Here is a 14,926-nt window from a genome sequence, read left to right on the forward strand (position 1 = left end):
GCTCTCATAAAGTGGTCTTACAGACTATGGGGTCTCCCTGTTCGGGTTCAATCCGACAATGCCACAGCAGTGGCCTATATCAATCACCAGGGTGGTACCAGGAGGCTGGTTGCACAAAAAGAGGTGAATCGCATACTTGCCTGGGCAGAAAGGCATGTTCCATCTTTCTGCAGTCCTCATTCCAGGAGTGGAAAATTGGCAGGCGGATTTTCTGAGCCGCCAGCAGTTGTGCCCAGGAGAATGGGCTCTGCACCCCGTCGTGTTTTCAGAACATATGTCGCAGGTGGGGTACTCCAGACGTAGATCTGTTTGCATCCAGATTCAACAGAAAGCTGGACAAATTTGTGTCAAGGACAAGAGATGTTTTTGCTCAGGGGTCGGATGCTCTGACAGTTCCCTGGGATCAGTAAAATCTAATTTATGCCTTCCCCCCGTGCCCGCTTCTGTCACGGTTCCTGGGAAGAATCAAGAGGGAAACAAAGTCTGTGCTTTTGGTAGCCCCCGCTTGGCCCAGGCGACCTTGGTACGCAGAGATCATTAAGTTGGCAGTAGGCAGGCCATGGATCCTTCCTCTCCGGCCAGATCTGCTCTCACAGGGTCCAATTTACCATCCTGCTTTACACAGTCTGAATTTGACTGTTTGGCTGCTGAGACCCACATTCTGAGGGATCGTGGGCTTTCGGGGACAGTCCTTTCTACTCTGGTCAATGCCAGAAAGCCGGCCTCCAGGCTTATTTACTACAAGATCTGGAAGGCATATGTTTCCTGGTGTGAACTCAGGGAATGGCATCCTAGAAAGTATGTCATTAGCAGGATCTTGGCCTTTTCTCCAGTCAGGCCTAGAAATGAATTTGCCCGTAAGCACGATCAAGGTGCAGATTTCGGCCTTGTCAGTGTTTTTTCAGAAGCCACTTGCATCACATTCCCTGGTGCGGGCTTTCATCCAGGGGGCCATGCGGATAAGACCGCCAGTCAAACCTCCGGTATGTCCATGAGATCTGAATTTGGTTCTCTCAGCTTTGCAGGGCAACCATTTGAACCTTTGCATCTGGCTTCATTAGTCCTTTTTGACTAAAAAATTGGTTTTCTTGGTAGCCATTTCCTCGGCTAGGAGAGTGTCAGAGCTAGCAGCTCTCTCCAGCAAGGAACCGTATCTAATTATTCATAAGGACCGGGTGGTAATGCGTCCCAACAGGTCCTTTCTGCCTAAGGTGGTTTCGGGACTCCATTTGAATCAAGATGTAATCCTACCATCCTTTTTTCCAGACCCACAGTCCGCAGAAGAAGAGTCTTTGCACACTTTGGATGTGGTACGGGCAATCAGTATCTATCTTCAGGCAACTGCTCAGATAAGGAAAACTGATTGCTTATTTATTTTGCCGGAAGGCCCTAGGAAGGGCCAGGCGGCATCAAAATCCACTCTCTCAAGGTGGATTAGACAGATTATTTCTCAGGCCTATAATGTTAAAAGGAAGATCCCTCCTTTTCAAGTGAAAGTGCTCAACTAGGGCTGTAAGTGCTTCTTGGGCAGTGCATCACCAGGCCTCCCTGGCTCAGATCTGTAAGGCTGCAACTTGGTCATCAGTCCACACATTCACCAGATTCTATCAGGTGGATGTCAGAGGGCAAGAGGGTATCGCCTTTGGGCGCAGTGTACTGCAGGCTGCAGTTTAGGTCCTCCGGTCCATGGCGGTTTTTTATTATGATCTGTGTCTTCCTCCCCTCAATCTGAGCATTGCTATGGGACATCCCACTATGTAATGAGCTCCTGTGTCCTGTGATGTATGATCAAGAAAATAGGATTTTTATATACAGCTTACCTGTAAAATCCTTTTCTTGAGAGTACATCACGGGACACAGGACTCCCGCCCCTCTTGGGTTTTACATGGTTTCCTATTGCTTGCTACAAAACTGAGGTGCCTCCCATATGGGAGGGGTTATATAGGGGAGGAATTCTCCTTAATTGGGGGTTAACCAGTGTCCAATCACCAGAGGTGCCTATATAACCCACTATGTAATGAAGCTCCTGATGTACTCTCATGAAAAGGATTTTACAGGTAAGCTGTATATAAAAATCCTATTTTTAGCTTGCACACGATTAGATGATAAAATCAACAGGGCTTCCACTCATTTCAGATCTACCCCTTAGATTTACAGTGACTGCACTTTAAAGTGCACTTGCAGTGCAAAGTGGATTTTGCCTTTCGTAAATAACCCCCTATATGTAGTGTATACAGGGCAGCATAGAGTGTTTTTAGAATACTCAGCAGTGTGCAAGAAGCTAGAAATCAAAGTCTGTAATGATCATATCAGATCATAGAAAGATCTTGGGATAATGCAATCCTCTAGGAGTTCTGTATATCCATGTAGTGTTTTCACCAGTGTTGACTTAGGTATAGAAGAACCTTTGGAGCTATTTGGATAACCCTCAGGATTGTGGGCTGTATACTACAGCAGGGCAATTAACAATGTTGTCCTAGTAAATTCATATCAAAAGGTCTATTACTGAGGAGTTGGCTCAGATATGGAATTACGCTAGATCTCCAGTGGAGTGGAATTAGTAGTTTGGTCACGGTCAAAAATCGGTGGCCAATATTTAAGCATATTGTAGGGAGAACTTGCAGCAAAAAGGTTGTATAAGGGTACGTTGCCAAAATATGTGATATAAAGTACCTAAAGCCAGAACACCTCCATCAATCTTTAGGAATAGTTGGATCAATTAAATATAATACTTTGGGAGTTCTAAACCAAAACATTAGAACCCATATAGCAAGGGTTGTAGGTCGCTCTAAAGTCAGGGAAGATTGTTTAGATAAAAATACATGTTTGAATTGTAAGTAGGAGTATAATAAATTAACTGGAAGCTTCTTTTTTGATGATAAATAATCAAAAGACCTAAAGTGGGCGATTGGTGAATAAAATGTATAATTTGGAAAAATTTTGCTTGTGCCCAAGGTAACATTTGCACTGTCAGACTATCAGACTATCAGGAATTTCTGGGTTACATAAAAATTGGTTAAACAGGACATGGGTGACTTCAAAAAGTAGAATTGTTTCCATTTCTTTCATAACTGTAATATAGACATTTGCAGAATGAAAAAAAGTTTTGTTTTGTTTCGATTTGTTATTTTTATTATTTATTTTATTATTTTCTATTCTATTCTTTTCTATTCAAATTTAAACGTATTCTATTTGAAATTCGAATTTCAAAAGATGGTTATATTCTTTCTATTCTATTCTGTTTTTTCTATACTATTCAATTTTTTTCCACACTATTCTATTCTAACGTATTCTTTTGTATTCTATTGAAATTCAAATTGATTCTATTAGAATTTTGGGAAATAGTTATATTATTTTTATTCTATTCTATTTTTTTTATTCTATTCTTTTCTATTCTATTATAGTCTATTCTATTTTTTTATAGTCTATTATTTTCTATTCTATTCTTTTCTTTTGAAGGTTGAAAACTATTGGAATTTGAAAACTTTTCTAATTCAAATTTGAAAACTATTCAAATTTGAAAAGAATTCAAAAAACTATTCAAAAACTATTTGAATTCAAATTTCGTCAATTTTTTTTTTTATTATTTCAGATTCATTTAAAATCGTTAAATTTGGATACATTTCAGGAAAATTAAAATGTATCCGAATTTCAATTCAGAATGAAACTAACCACAAATGTCAACTGTATTGTGAAAGCCACAGGTGATAGAAAAAGATGTTTCAAATAGGTAACGTTTTAATCGCGATCAGACCAGATCAATGAGTTTAAATGTGTTGGTAACAAATAACCTTGTTCTATTTCCATTCATGAGCTTGGGGCATGTTGGGATGTCCAAGATATTATTTGGCAGAGGTAAGCTGCTTGATAATATTAGAATAAATCTGGGGCTGTTAAGGAGTATGGAGTAAATAAAGTGCTAGCTATTCTAGGTAGACATGTGCCAAACGGAAGAATTTACCTTGTTTCGGATAGATTTGTTATGTTAAATAATTTGATTTTGTTGATTTGTTTTGGAATTTTTTAGTTTTGTTTGGTTTAATTTAGTTTAGTTTATTATTTTCTAACAAATTCAATTTTTTTTGGAATGATTCGAATTTGGATCTATCATAAAACGATCGACTGATTTTAATACTGTATAGAGAATAGCTGGTTGTTAAGGTTGTTAACCGCTTAAGGACCGCCTCACGCCGATGTACGTCGGGAGAATGGCACGGCTGGGCACAATCACGTGCCTGTACGTGGCTCTTTAAGTGCCCAGCCCTAGGTCGCGATCGCGCCGTCGGTCCTGAACTCCGTGACCGTGGTCGCAGGACCTGCGGACCCGATCGCCACTGGTGTCCCACGATCGGGTCACAGAGCTGAATAACGAGGAGAGGTAAGTGTAAACAAACATCTCCTTGTGCTTCCTACTGAGCCTGTCACTGATCGTCTGTTCCCTGTTATAGGGAAAGACGATCAGTGATGTCAGGCACCAAGCCACGCCCCCTACAGTAAAAAACACACATACACACTTAAACCCTCCCCGCCCCCTAGTGGTTAACCCCTTCACTGCCAGTGACATTTTTACAGGAATCAGTGCATTTTTAATTGCATTGATTTCTGTATTAATGCCAATGGTCCCAAAAATGTGTCAAAATTGTCCGACGTGTCCACCATAATGTCGCAGTCACAATAAAAATACCTCCATTACTAGTAAAAAAAAAAATCATAAAACTATCCCCTATTTTGTAGATGCTATAACTTTTGTGCAAACCAATCAATAAACGCTTATTGCGATTTTTTTTTACCGACAATATGTAGAAGAATACATATCAGCCTAAACTGAGGGAAAAAAATGTTTTTTTATGTATTTTTGGGGGGATATTTATTATAGCAAAATGTAAAAAAAGAATGCGTTTTTTTCAAAATTGTCGCTCTTTTTTTGTTTATAGCACAAAAATAAAAACCGCAGGAGTGATCAAATACCACCAAAAGAAAGCTATTTGTGGGAAAAAAGGAGGCCAATATTGTTTCGGAGCCACGTCGCACGACCGCACAATTTTCATTTAAAGCGACGCAGTTCCGAATTGCAAAAAGGGGCTTGGTCCTTTAGCTGGAAAATGGTCCAGGGCTTAAGTGGTTAAGCAACAGGCTGACCACTGTATCCTTAACATCCGATGAGTCATCAGCTGTCAGTGGGCTTCCCCGCTTAGAGCTGAAATATAAACAAAAGAATGACAGCAATAGAAAATTAAAAGTAAAAAACAGAGTATTTATTATATATTTTTCTATTCTGTTCTATTGTTTTTCTTATCTATTCTTTATTTTCAAATCTTTTCTATTCCAATGCAAATTCATTCTATGCAAAATTTGAACTTCTGAAGCCATCTTCCAAAATTAAAATTTAGTATAGAATGAATTTGAATTCCAATAGAAAAGATTACAAAAAAATAGAAAAATAATAGAAAAGAATAGCATAGAAAAACAACAGAACAGATTAAAATATATATATATATTACATATAAATAGTTTTTTTTATTCTGTTCTATTGTTTTTCTCTGCTATTATTTTCTATTCTATTCTAATCTATTCTATTCAAATTCAAATTCATTCTATACAATATTCGAATTTTGGAAGATGGCTTCTGAAGTTCGAATTTTGTATAGAATGAATTCGAATAGAAAGGAATAGACAAGAAAAACAATAGAACAGAATAGAAAAATATATAATAAATTTATATAAAAACACTTTCCAAAAATTTGAATTTCATATAGAATGAAATCTAATTTGAATAGAAAATATTAGAATAGAATAGAAAAGAATAGCATAAAAAAACAATAAAACAGAACAGAAAAAAATATAATATGTATATATATATATATATATATATATATATATATATATATATATATATATATAGATAGATAGATATTATATATATATATATATATATATATATATATATATATATATATATATATATATGTATATATATATATATATATATATAAACTGTTATGACTAATTTCTGATTGGGACTCTAAAATAAAGTTAATACTGCAGCTGCAGGAACAGATTGACAGGACTCAATCACTGCGTTTAAAATGCCCGTTCAGTGCCAAAATTTGTTATTATATGTTTTTTTATACATAGATAAGAAAGGGGTGGTGTGAGATGTTATTAAAAACAAATAGAAATATGTTATTAAAAGCTAACTAATAGAAATATATTATTAAAAGCTAGCAAATAGAACAATTGCAAAAGTAAAACATTTAGAAGGGAGGGGGGAGTAGAGAGTGTTTAGCAGGAGATGTTTCTGTGTGTTAGGTGAAGGTTACAGAACACATTTCAACAGTGATAACAAAATGGAGCCTCTTGTGCTTAAATGAACAGTACAGTGAATGTCCATGTCATTTCCCTCCTTTTGTTTATTTGACACCATTCTTCTTCTTGTTACATTCAGCCGATTGCTGGTAACTCCTGTTACATTGGCGCAGAGAGACGGCGTCCTGTTCAGCTCTCTCCTAACTTTCTCACAATAATGGGTTCATCAGGGCTGGTGGACCATTTGTTGGTACAGCGGGTAGTCACACAGAGGAATAGCCTGATGAGGAAGTAAACAATAAATATGAGAAATAGGAACATCACAATGTAAGTGCCTAGTTTCTGTAACCATGTTGCTATGCCATATAAAAAGTCATCAAAACCTCCTAAACCCTTGAAGGGGTTCCATCCATCTTTAGCGATATCTCTGGCCTTATTCTGTAGTTCTCTTATCTTAGCAAGATGCCCTTTAATAATGTCCTCATTAACAAAAATTTATATACTACAGTTGATGCGAAAAATAACTTACACATCCCACCTTGAGCTGCAGTGAGAACATTTTGCATTAATCTGTGCTCTAATACTACTTTTTTAATCTGAGCCATTTCTTCACTTAATAAACCTATATCAGTGGTAGTAAGGTTAATAATCTCATCTACAATTCTAGTGTAATTATTTATTCTTTTCACTGCTTCAATTCCCCATCCTGTCCAGGAAGGGAACCATGACCATGCCATGTCGCCTTCAGTGAACAGCTCTCTTTTGAACACTAAAAGGTATTCTGGACTTTGATCTGCTCGCACTGTATCTTTGCGAACAGCCAAAGCAGGTGCTTACTTCTCAATAAAATGTGTACCTGTAACATTAGTAGGAAGCCAGGTGTAAGCTTTATTTCCACATATATTATATAACCCTCTACGTATGGACGGTATGCCTGCGCCTAAGAAACTGGAAGCAATAACATGGAATCCCAGGTAACCGATATTTTCACATATTGGGAACTGTGAGCAGTTTGTACTATAAAGGGTTCTATTTAGTTCTGGATCTGGGATATAATAATATTGACCATGGTTTCCTCCATAAACTGTAATCTTTGCTCCGGTGCAATCTAAATTGCCCAACTGTGTACATTTAGTGTTAAATGGGAGTGTAATGTTTAAACAAATCTGTGGAGTGTCTATCTCTTTTGAAACCGTCAAAGTTACTGATCTGTGCTCATTAGCCATGGAGACGATGTATGAGCCATTTATTCTGGTCCTGTTTAGATCAGTGAATTTGAGAGGCATTGCTATCATGGGTATTGTTCCTATTTGGGGATGTAAGTGAGAAAACACCCAGCAGTCACTAGCATTGCTATGGGTTGCATACAGTGGGTGTGACTCCAAATGCCATAAGGGCAGCATCCTTTGCCGCTTGGTCCGCTAAAGCGTTTCCTCTGGCTGTCATGTCATTTCCCCTTGCATGCCCTTTTACCTTCAAGATGGCAACTTCTGCTTGTTTCTAAAAGGCCTCAAATAGCCGCTCTATGAGTTTTGCATGTCTCACTGGCTTCCCTGCACTAATTCCGTGCTTTCCAAATAAGCCCAAAATCGTGAGCGATATCTGCTGTCAGTGTAAATGTTTCCCCTTTGATTCTCTAGGAGATTACATGCTTAGACTACAGCACACAACTCTGCTTCCTGTGCTGACATCTGGGGTGTCAATGCTTCCTGATGTAAAATGGTGTCTGTAGTGGTTACAGCAAAACCTGTGTGTGGCTGACCATCATCGGTGTAAAATCTGGAACCATCTACAAATAAGTGTGTGTCAGAATCTGATAAAGGCTCATCTTTTGCTGGTGGGACAGAGGCCCTTTCTGCCTCCATCAGAGCCATACAATCATGATAAAAACTTTCTGATTCTACATCAGTACCATTTGTTGCATCTTCCTTATCAATTATAGGAAGAAGAGTAGCCGTATTTAAAGTAACACGCCGTTTGATTGTTAAATTCGATGGAACTAAAAGAGCAGACTGGTACTTGTCAAATCTACTGGCAAACACATGTCTGGTATTTACTTGATTCATAATTTCCTGTACTGCATGTGGCACATACAGGATCAGAGCAGAATCTAGTACAAGCTCAGTTACTTTGTCTAGCAGCAAAATGCAGGCTGCTATGGCTCGCATACAACTGGAGCCTTTGATGACAGGGTCTAATGAGGCTGATACATACATCACAGGCCTCTGTTTGTCTCCATGTAGCTGAGTACACCTGCAGCAAATCAAATGAATTCATGACAGAACAACGAGAAAGTCTTAGCATAGTCAGGAAGTCCAATGACGGGAGCTTCAGACAAAATTTGAATAAGCTCCTTCATCTGTAATTCATTGTCCCATGTGAGTTTGAAAGGGTTTCTAGTGGTAGCCTCATATAGAGGAGCCATAAGTTCTGATGTATTTGGAATCCACTCCCTACAATATCCCACTAACCCCAGGAAGGCACGTAGTTGCCATCCATTTCTTGGCTTTTCAAATTTTTGTAGAGTTTTAACTCTATCTGGGGTTAGGTGACGGCTTCCATGCGAAATGCAGTGACCCAGGAAGATCACTTTCTCTTGACAGTATTGCAGCTTATCTTTGCTAACTTTATTGTTACTGTTATAGAGAAACATGAGAAGGCTTATTGTTTCTCTGCTACAAATGTCTTTTGTATCAGAACAAATAAGCAAATTGTCTATGTACTGAAGCAAGACTGTGTTTGGGTGTGAGGGGGACCATTGGTCCAATACTTGCTTTAACGCAGTATTATATCCAGAGGGGCTACTCACACAGCCTTGGGGCAGTCTTGTCCATGCTAAATTTTGGACATCATTGGTAAAAGAAAAAAGGTGCCAGCAATCTGGGTGCAGGGGCACCGGAAATAAAGCATTTGCAAGATCAATCACTGTAAAGCAGGTGCTGGAGGCAGGTATTCCACTTAGTAAAGTGCAGAGATTGGGCACGATGGGGGTATCTGCCTCAATTATATTGTTAATGGCTCTCAAATCATGCACCATGTGGTATGTCACCTACCCACCCTTCTTGTCTGGCTTCTTTGCAATTGGGGACAGGGGTGTATTGACTTGGGACTTAATTGGTACAACAACCCCTGCTGCTTTCAGTTGAGTGATTTGATCATTTATCCCCTCAATCTGAGCAATAATCAGTGGGTACTGTTTAATCTGTGGGAGATGGGTTCCTGGTTTAATTTTTATCATGACTGGGGTGCAATCCAGCAGACCTACATCATATTTGCTGGTGGCCCATAATTCAGCAGGAATCACTTTCAATTCTGGTGGAAATGGCGGAATGGAGTCTTGGATTAAAAATACACCACACGCAGTATTTAAAACTTCTACTGACCACTTGGACTCCTGTAGGAGTGTAGTCTATGTTTGCTAAAATTTGATTCAAAATGTCAGCTCCCAAAAGATTGGTAGGAACTATGTCTGAAACTAACACTTTAGTGACAATTTCCGTTTGCTGTCCTAGCCTAAGTTTAAGTGGCTTGGACTCAACCAAATCAGTAGATGTCCCGGTTAGGCCAACACCAGAGATAACATTTGTAGATAATAATCCTGGAGTTAAGTCCTCTATATTAAAAACACTTTGGCTTGCACCAGTATCTATTAAACAGGTTAATTCTGTTTCTCCTCCAGGATAGGGGAGTTCTTGTAAAAATACTTTTACTCTGGCCTAGGGACCATTGTCTCCCCTATTTAACATGATTGATACTGGCATGCCATTTTCCTATGCCTGATCCACTGCTTTTGGCAGAGAACTGGGATCAGCATGAGGTGCCTCTAAGCTCTTTTCCAGTCTACGGTCAGGAAGATGGCAGAATTTGGCTATGTGTCCTTCCCCATAACAATTGTAGCATATAATTGGTCCCCGATTGCCACGATTTCTGAAATTAACCTCCTCCAATAAGCCCCTGATGCCCCCTCTTTCCCTTGCTTAGCATTCATAAATTCAGCATGTCTGGTTTGTCCATATATTTGGAGCAATTTTTCCTTCAATTTCTCACAAACCTCCCATCAACTAACCATCTTACCTAGATTTTTGACATCTACACCACATTCTTTAAGTATATAGACATGTTGCTTCCCACTGCTTTAATAAGAAGCTGATGAATGTCAGTAGCAGAAGCCTCATATGCTTCCTGTGCAGCACTAAGTTTGTTTGCAAACCCAATTGGATTATTTCTAGGATCTCCCAATCCCTCTAATATGGATCTCATATCTGGGGGACTAAAAGGTACATGCCATTTAATTTGAGACTTACTGTCAACAGCATTACCTTCAAAAATGAATTGGGCTCTGACAGGATAAACTGCAACAGATTGCTCTGTGACAGGGGCAGAAGGGGTGGCATCTCCCTTCTTTCTCTCTTCATCTTGCTGCCACAATTTGGAAATTATGGTTTGCTCCAGAAGTTCAGACTCTATCTCTCTTTCTCTGGCCAAAGCCTTAAGTTCAGTGAGATCTAGTTTTGCATATGTGCCTTTGGATTTATGCCAATCATCTGTTTCTAGGATACGAGGCAAATCCCTCTTTGTAGGTTGATATGGTGCTGTTAAACCTCTGCTCTCTACTATATTGCCCAGCTCATCTTTTGTGTGTTCCATGTAATCTAATTATTTTGCTTTTGTGCGTGGACCCCTTAAAGCCAAACTGGCAGCCACATAAGGTTGGGGGTCCTCCTCTATAAAGTCTTCTGGCCAAACGTAGTAAATTTGTGCAGTACTTTTATTAAACATCTCCATCAAGCCAGTTTGATTTGCTACTTTAGCTTCTGTCTCCCATGTGCAAGCTATTCTCCACGTTCCTTCACTGCACAGTAGTGGGCCATAATCGTGCAGAAAAGTTTGCCATACTTGTAAATTAAAAGTCCCTTCAGATTTTAAAGGTTTAACTGTTCCCTTTGTCCATTCTACCCATTTATCTAGGGGCTCAGTATAGGCGGAACCGTACCTTCGGTTCATATATTCTCTAGCGCTCATCTTGCGCTGGGCATTTTCTGAAGGCCTCTCTCCCTTCATTCCCTTACTTAATTTAATGCCCATAATGACTGGCCAAGTCTTCCCTACTTGTGCCTATACCCTCTTGCCTCTAAAACAAATAGTACAGCAAATCTGCAGATTTACACAAAAAGTCTCCACTTATCTACATGGATAGAAGGGGTTTATGACAATAGACAAAACACCCATTAAGAGACCCTCCCTGTCTCTTCTGTTCTCTGTGAGATTTATCTGACCCTACCATGCGCCTCTGACCCAGGTCGCCCACAAGGAGTCACCGCAGGGAACTGCAGAGGATTCTCCCTATCCACACACAGTCCAACCCGTGAAGGGGGACACAAATACATTCAAACACACACGTTACCAACCAGAAAGGTCCGAGAGTGGTCTGGTTTCCTTGAGAACCGACAGATAGGAAAGGCAGAAATATAGCAAGCTTAAAGACAGCTTAACTAGCCGGCATTTAGATGTCTGCGTTCCCGATGATACCGATCAAAGCGCGGTTGCCAACCTCCTGATAGCTGACTTACCAAATTGTTATGACTAATTTCTGATTGGGACTCTAAAATAAAGTTAATACTGCAGCTGCAGGAACAGATTCATAGGACTCAATCACTACATGTTACATGTTATTACACATGATATATCTATCATCTTCCGAAAGTAAAATCTAATTTGAATAGAAAAGATTAGAATAGAATAATAGAAAAGAATAGCATAGAAAAACAATAGAACAGAATATAATAAAATTTAATATATATTATAGTTTTTCTATTCCGTTCTATCGTTTTTCTATGCCATTCTTTTCCATTATTTTCTATTCTACTCTAATCTTTTCTATTCAAATTTTAGAAATTTCAGAAATTCGGAAATTCTAATTTCGTATAGAATGGAACAGAATAGAATAAAATGTAATATATAACATATTTTATTTTATTATGTTCTATTGTTTTACTATGTTATTATTTTCTATTCTAATCTTTTATATTGGAATTCAATTTCACTCTATATGAAATTAAAATTTCATAAGATGATATCTCTCTCTTTCTTTCTCTCTCTCTATAGAGAATTAGATTTTTCGAATTCGGTAGATTTTTTTTCGAATGTCGTCGATTTTTTTCGAATATGGTCAATTTTTTTTCAAATCCAAAACGAAACGAATCCCAACTAATTTAACAAATGCAACAAGTTTAACAAAACAAATCTAGTTAAATAACGAATCAAAATTAAACAAAACTAATTTTTTCCTCCTGCACATGTCTAGCAAGGAAAAAGCGTGGCTGTTGTCTTGACAAAGCATATCAGGGTGTGGCCCTTCCTCAGGTCATGTGACATGATCAGCCAATGGGGATTAAATAGGAATTGACTGCGGGAAGATTAACATTTTTAAAGAAACCATGACAGGTTACATCCACTGGAGCAAAACCTCTACTATTAAACAGCATAATAAAACAAATGCATAATACAATTACTAGAAAATCACTGACAGTACATCAATACTAAACCATGAACAAAACGAATGGTAATAAAGGAATTGGTAGATATAATGAATGTAGGTATAAATTAACCATCATTGAATAAAGGGGGGAAATAAATAAAATGAAATGAAAGATAAATGTATATGTACAGCTAAATGGTTGTATAGTAACACCATATAAACCAACAGAGGGTTATTACCCATCACCAGACAAATATACGTGTTGTACAACAAAAATCATCAAATGATGATGCAGGGTCTAGATGATATTATGGATCTTAAGACCCTCATTTTACCCACTGGGGGACAAAGAAGCCAATTTATAGATCCAGAATGATTTTCGTTTGCACAATAAAGAGAACCTTTCATTGTCAGTTAGGGAACCACTTGGAATATATTCAATGGCTACAACCTTTAGACACTGGATGTTCTTGGCATGGTGACTTTTGAAATGCCGGGGAATACTGTGTTCATGAAGGCCTTTCTGTATGAACTGTTAGTGCTCACCCACTCGTTTCCGTAGAGTTCGCATTGTCCTGCCCTCAGAGAGCACATGGCAAGGGCAAATGAATACATATACCACTTTCTTAGTGGAGCATGTGATACATTGCTTAGAATCATATGTGTTGCCAGACCTATCAGAAAAGGAGGATTGACCATGTTGGGTAAACTGACAGGTCAAATACCCTCTTTTCTTACACTGAAAGATACCAGTTCTATTATCAAAGTAGGACCTAATGTCCATGACTACAATGTTCTTAAGCATGTGAGATCTTTTGAATGTGACCTGTGGTACGGGGGGTAAAATAGGTGCCAGTTTCGGATCCATATGCAGAATATGCCAGTGTTTTTAAAAAATATTCTGGATAGATCTATATTTGCTGTTATACTCAATTACAAACCTGATGGTGTTAGCATCTGGTTTTTCACTATGTGTCTTGCAAAAGGGTTATGTGTCCATATATATTTATCTTCCCATGACAATGTTAGTGTATAAAAGGGCAAAAATATCATCCATAGCTGTTCTGTGTTTTGGATATAAAATGTGTCCTGAAACACAAAATAATTATGGTCCAATCAAAATTCGGTGGGATCGATCAAAAATTGGGCTTGCCTAGAGTTCATATTGGGATCCTTGGAGAGAAAGTGTTGAAGTGCTTCTAGACCTACTCTATGGGGAATTGAGGTATACAATGACACCACATCCAAGGATGCCCAAATGTAATCAGTCTCCCATTTATATTTTGAAGGGTCTCAATAACATGACCAGAATCCCTAATGTATGAAGGTAATCCTGAAATTATGGGCTGAAAAGAAATCAATATTGTGGGATAATCCGAAGGTAAAGCTGTCGGTACTGGCTACAATGGGTCTGCCAGGGGGGACATGTGATGGATTTATTGATCTTCGGTTAATGATAAAAATAGGGAGTACTTGCCAGGGCTGGGCTCAGCCCTTCCCAAAGCTGGCTGCTCAGCTGTTGGCTAATTGCCAGCTCCTATCTCTCCACAGTGAATCACCTGTCGATGATATCCCGCTTGTCAGTTCTGCCTACTTAAGTCATCCAGTCTAGATGATCTCTGCCTTCACCTTGGTCTCATCTCTAGAGATGCTCTCCTGTGTTCCTGTTAAAGACTTGCTTGGCTGACATTCCTTCTGGCTCCAGATCCTGCTACTGTTCTGTTACGCTTATCTCTGTCTCCCTGACATTTTGGCTTGTCTGACTATCCATTTCGGTTCCTGAACTCTGGCTATGTTTTGACTTTGTTTACTCTGTTTACGTTTTTTTTATTATTACTAAACAAGTGTGATTTAACTGTACTTCTGTCTCATGGTTTCTGATAGCACTGCATGTATAGGGCAACAAAAATAGTTTCTGACTTTTACATATCTCATCTTTGGCTGCCTTTTCTACTAATAATTTTTATTCTACTTGAAACTCTGGTAGAGGGTCTCTCTTAAGAATGTTGTATGTCTTACAATCAGATAATAGAAGATAGGCTTCTTTTTCGTAGTCAGTTCTATCCTGAATGACCAAGCTCCCTCCCTTATCCGCTTGTTTGATAACTATCGAGTTGCTGTTCTTTAAGGTACTCAAGGCTA

Source organism: Lithobates pipiens, unplaced genomic scaffold (genome assembly GCF_037356315.1).
Source record: "Lithobates pipiens isolate NorthernLeopardFrog02 unplaced genomic scaffold, aLitPip1_a1.2 Scaffold_10, whole genome shotgun sequence".
Classification (NCBI taxonomy): Eukaryota; Metazoa; Chordata; class Amphibia; order Anura; family Ranidae; genus Lithobates; species Lithobates pipiens.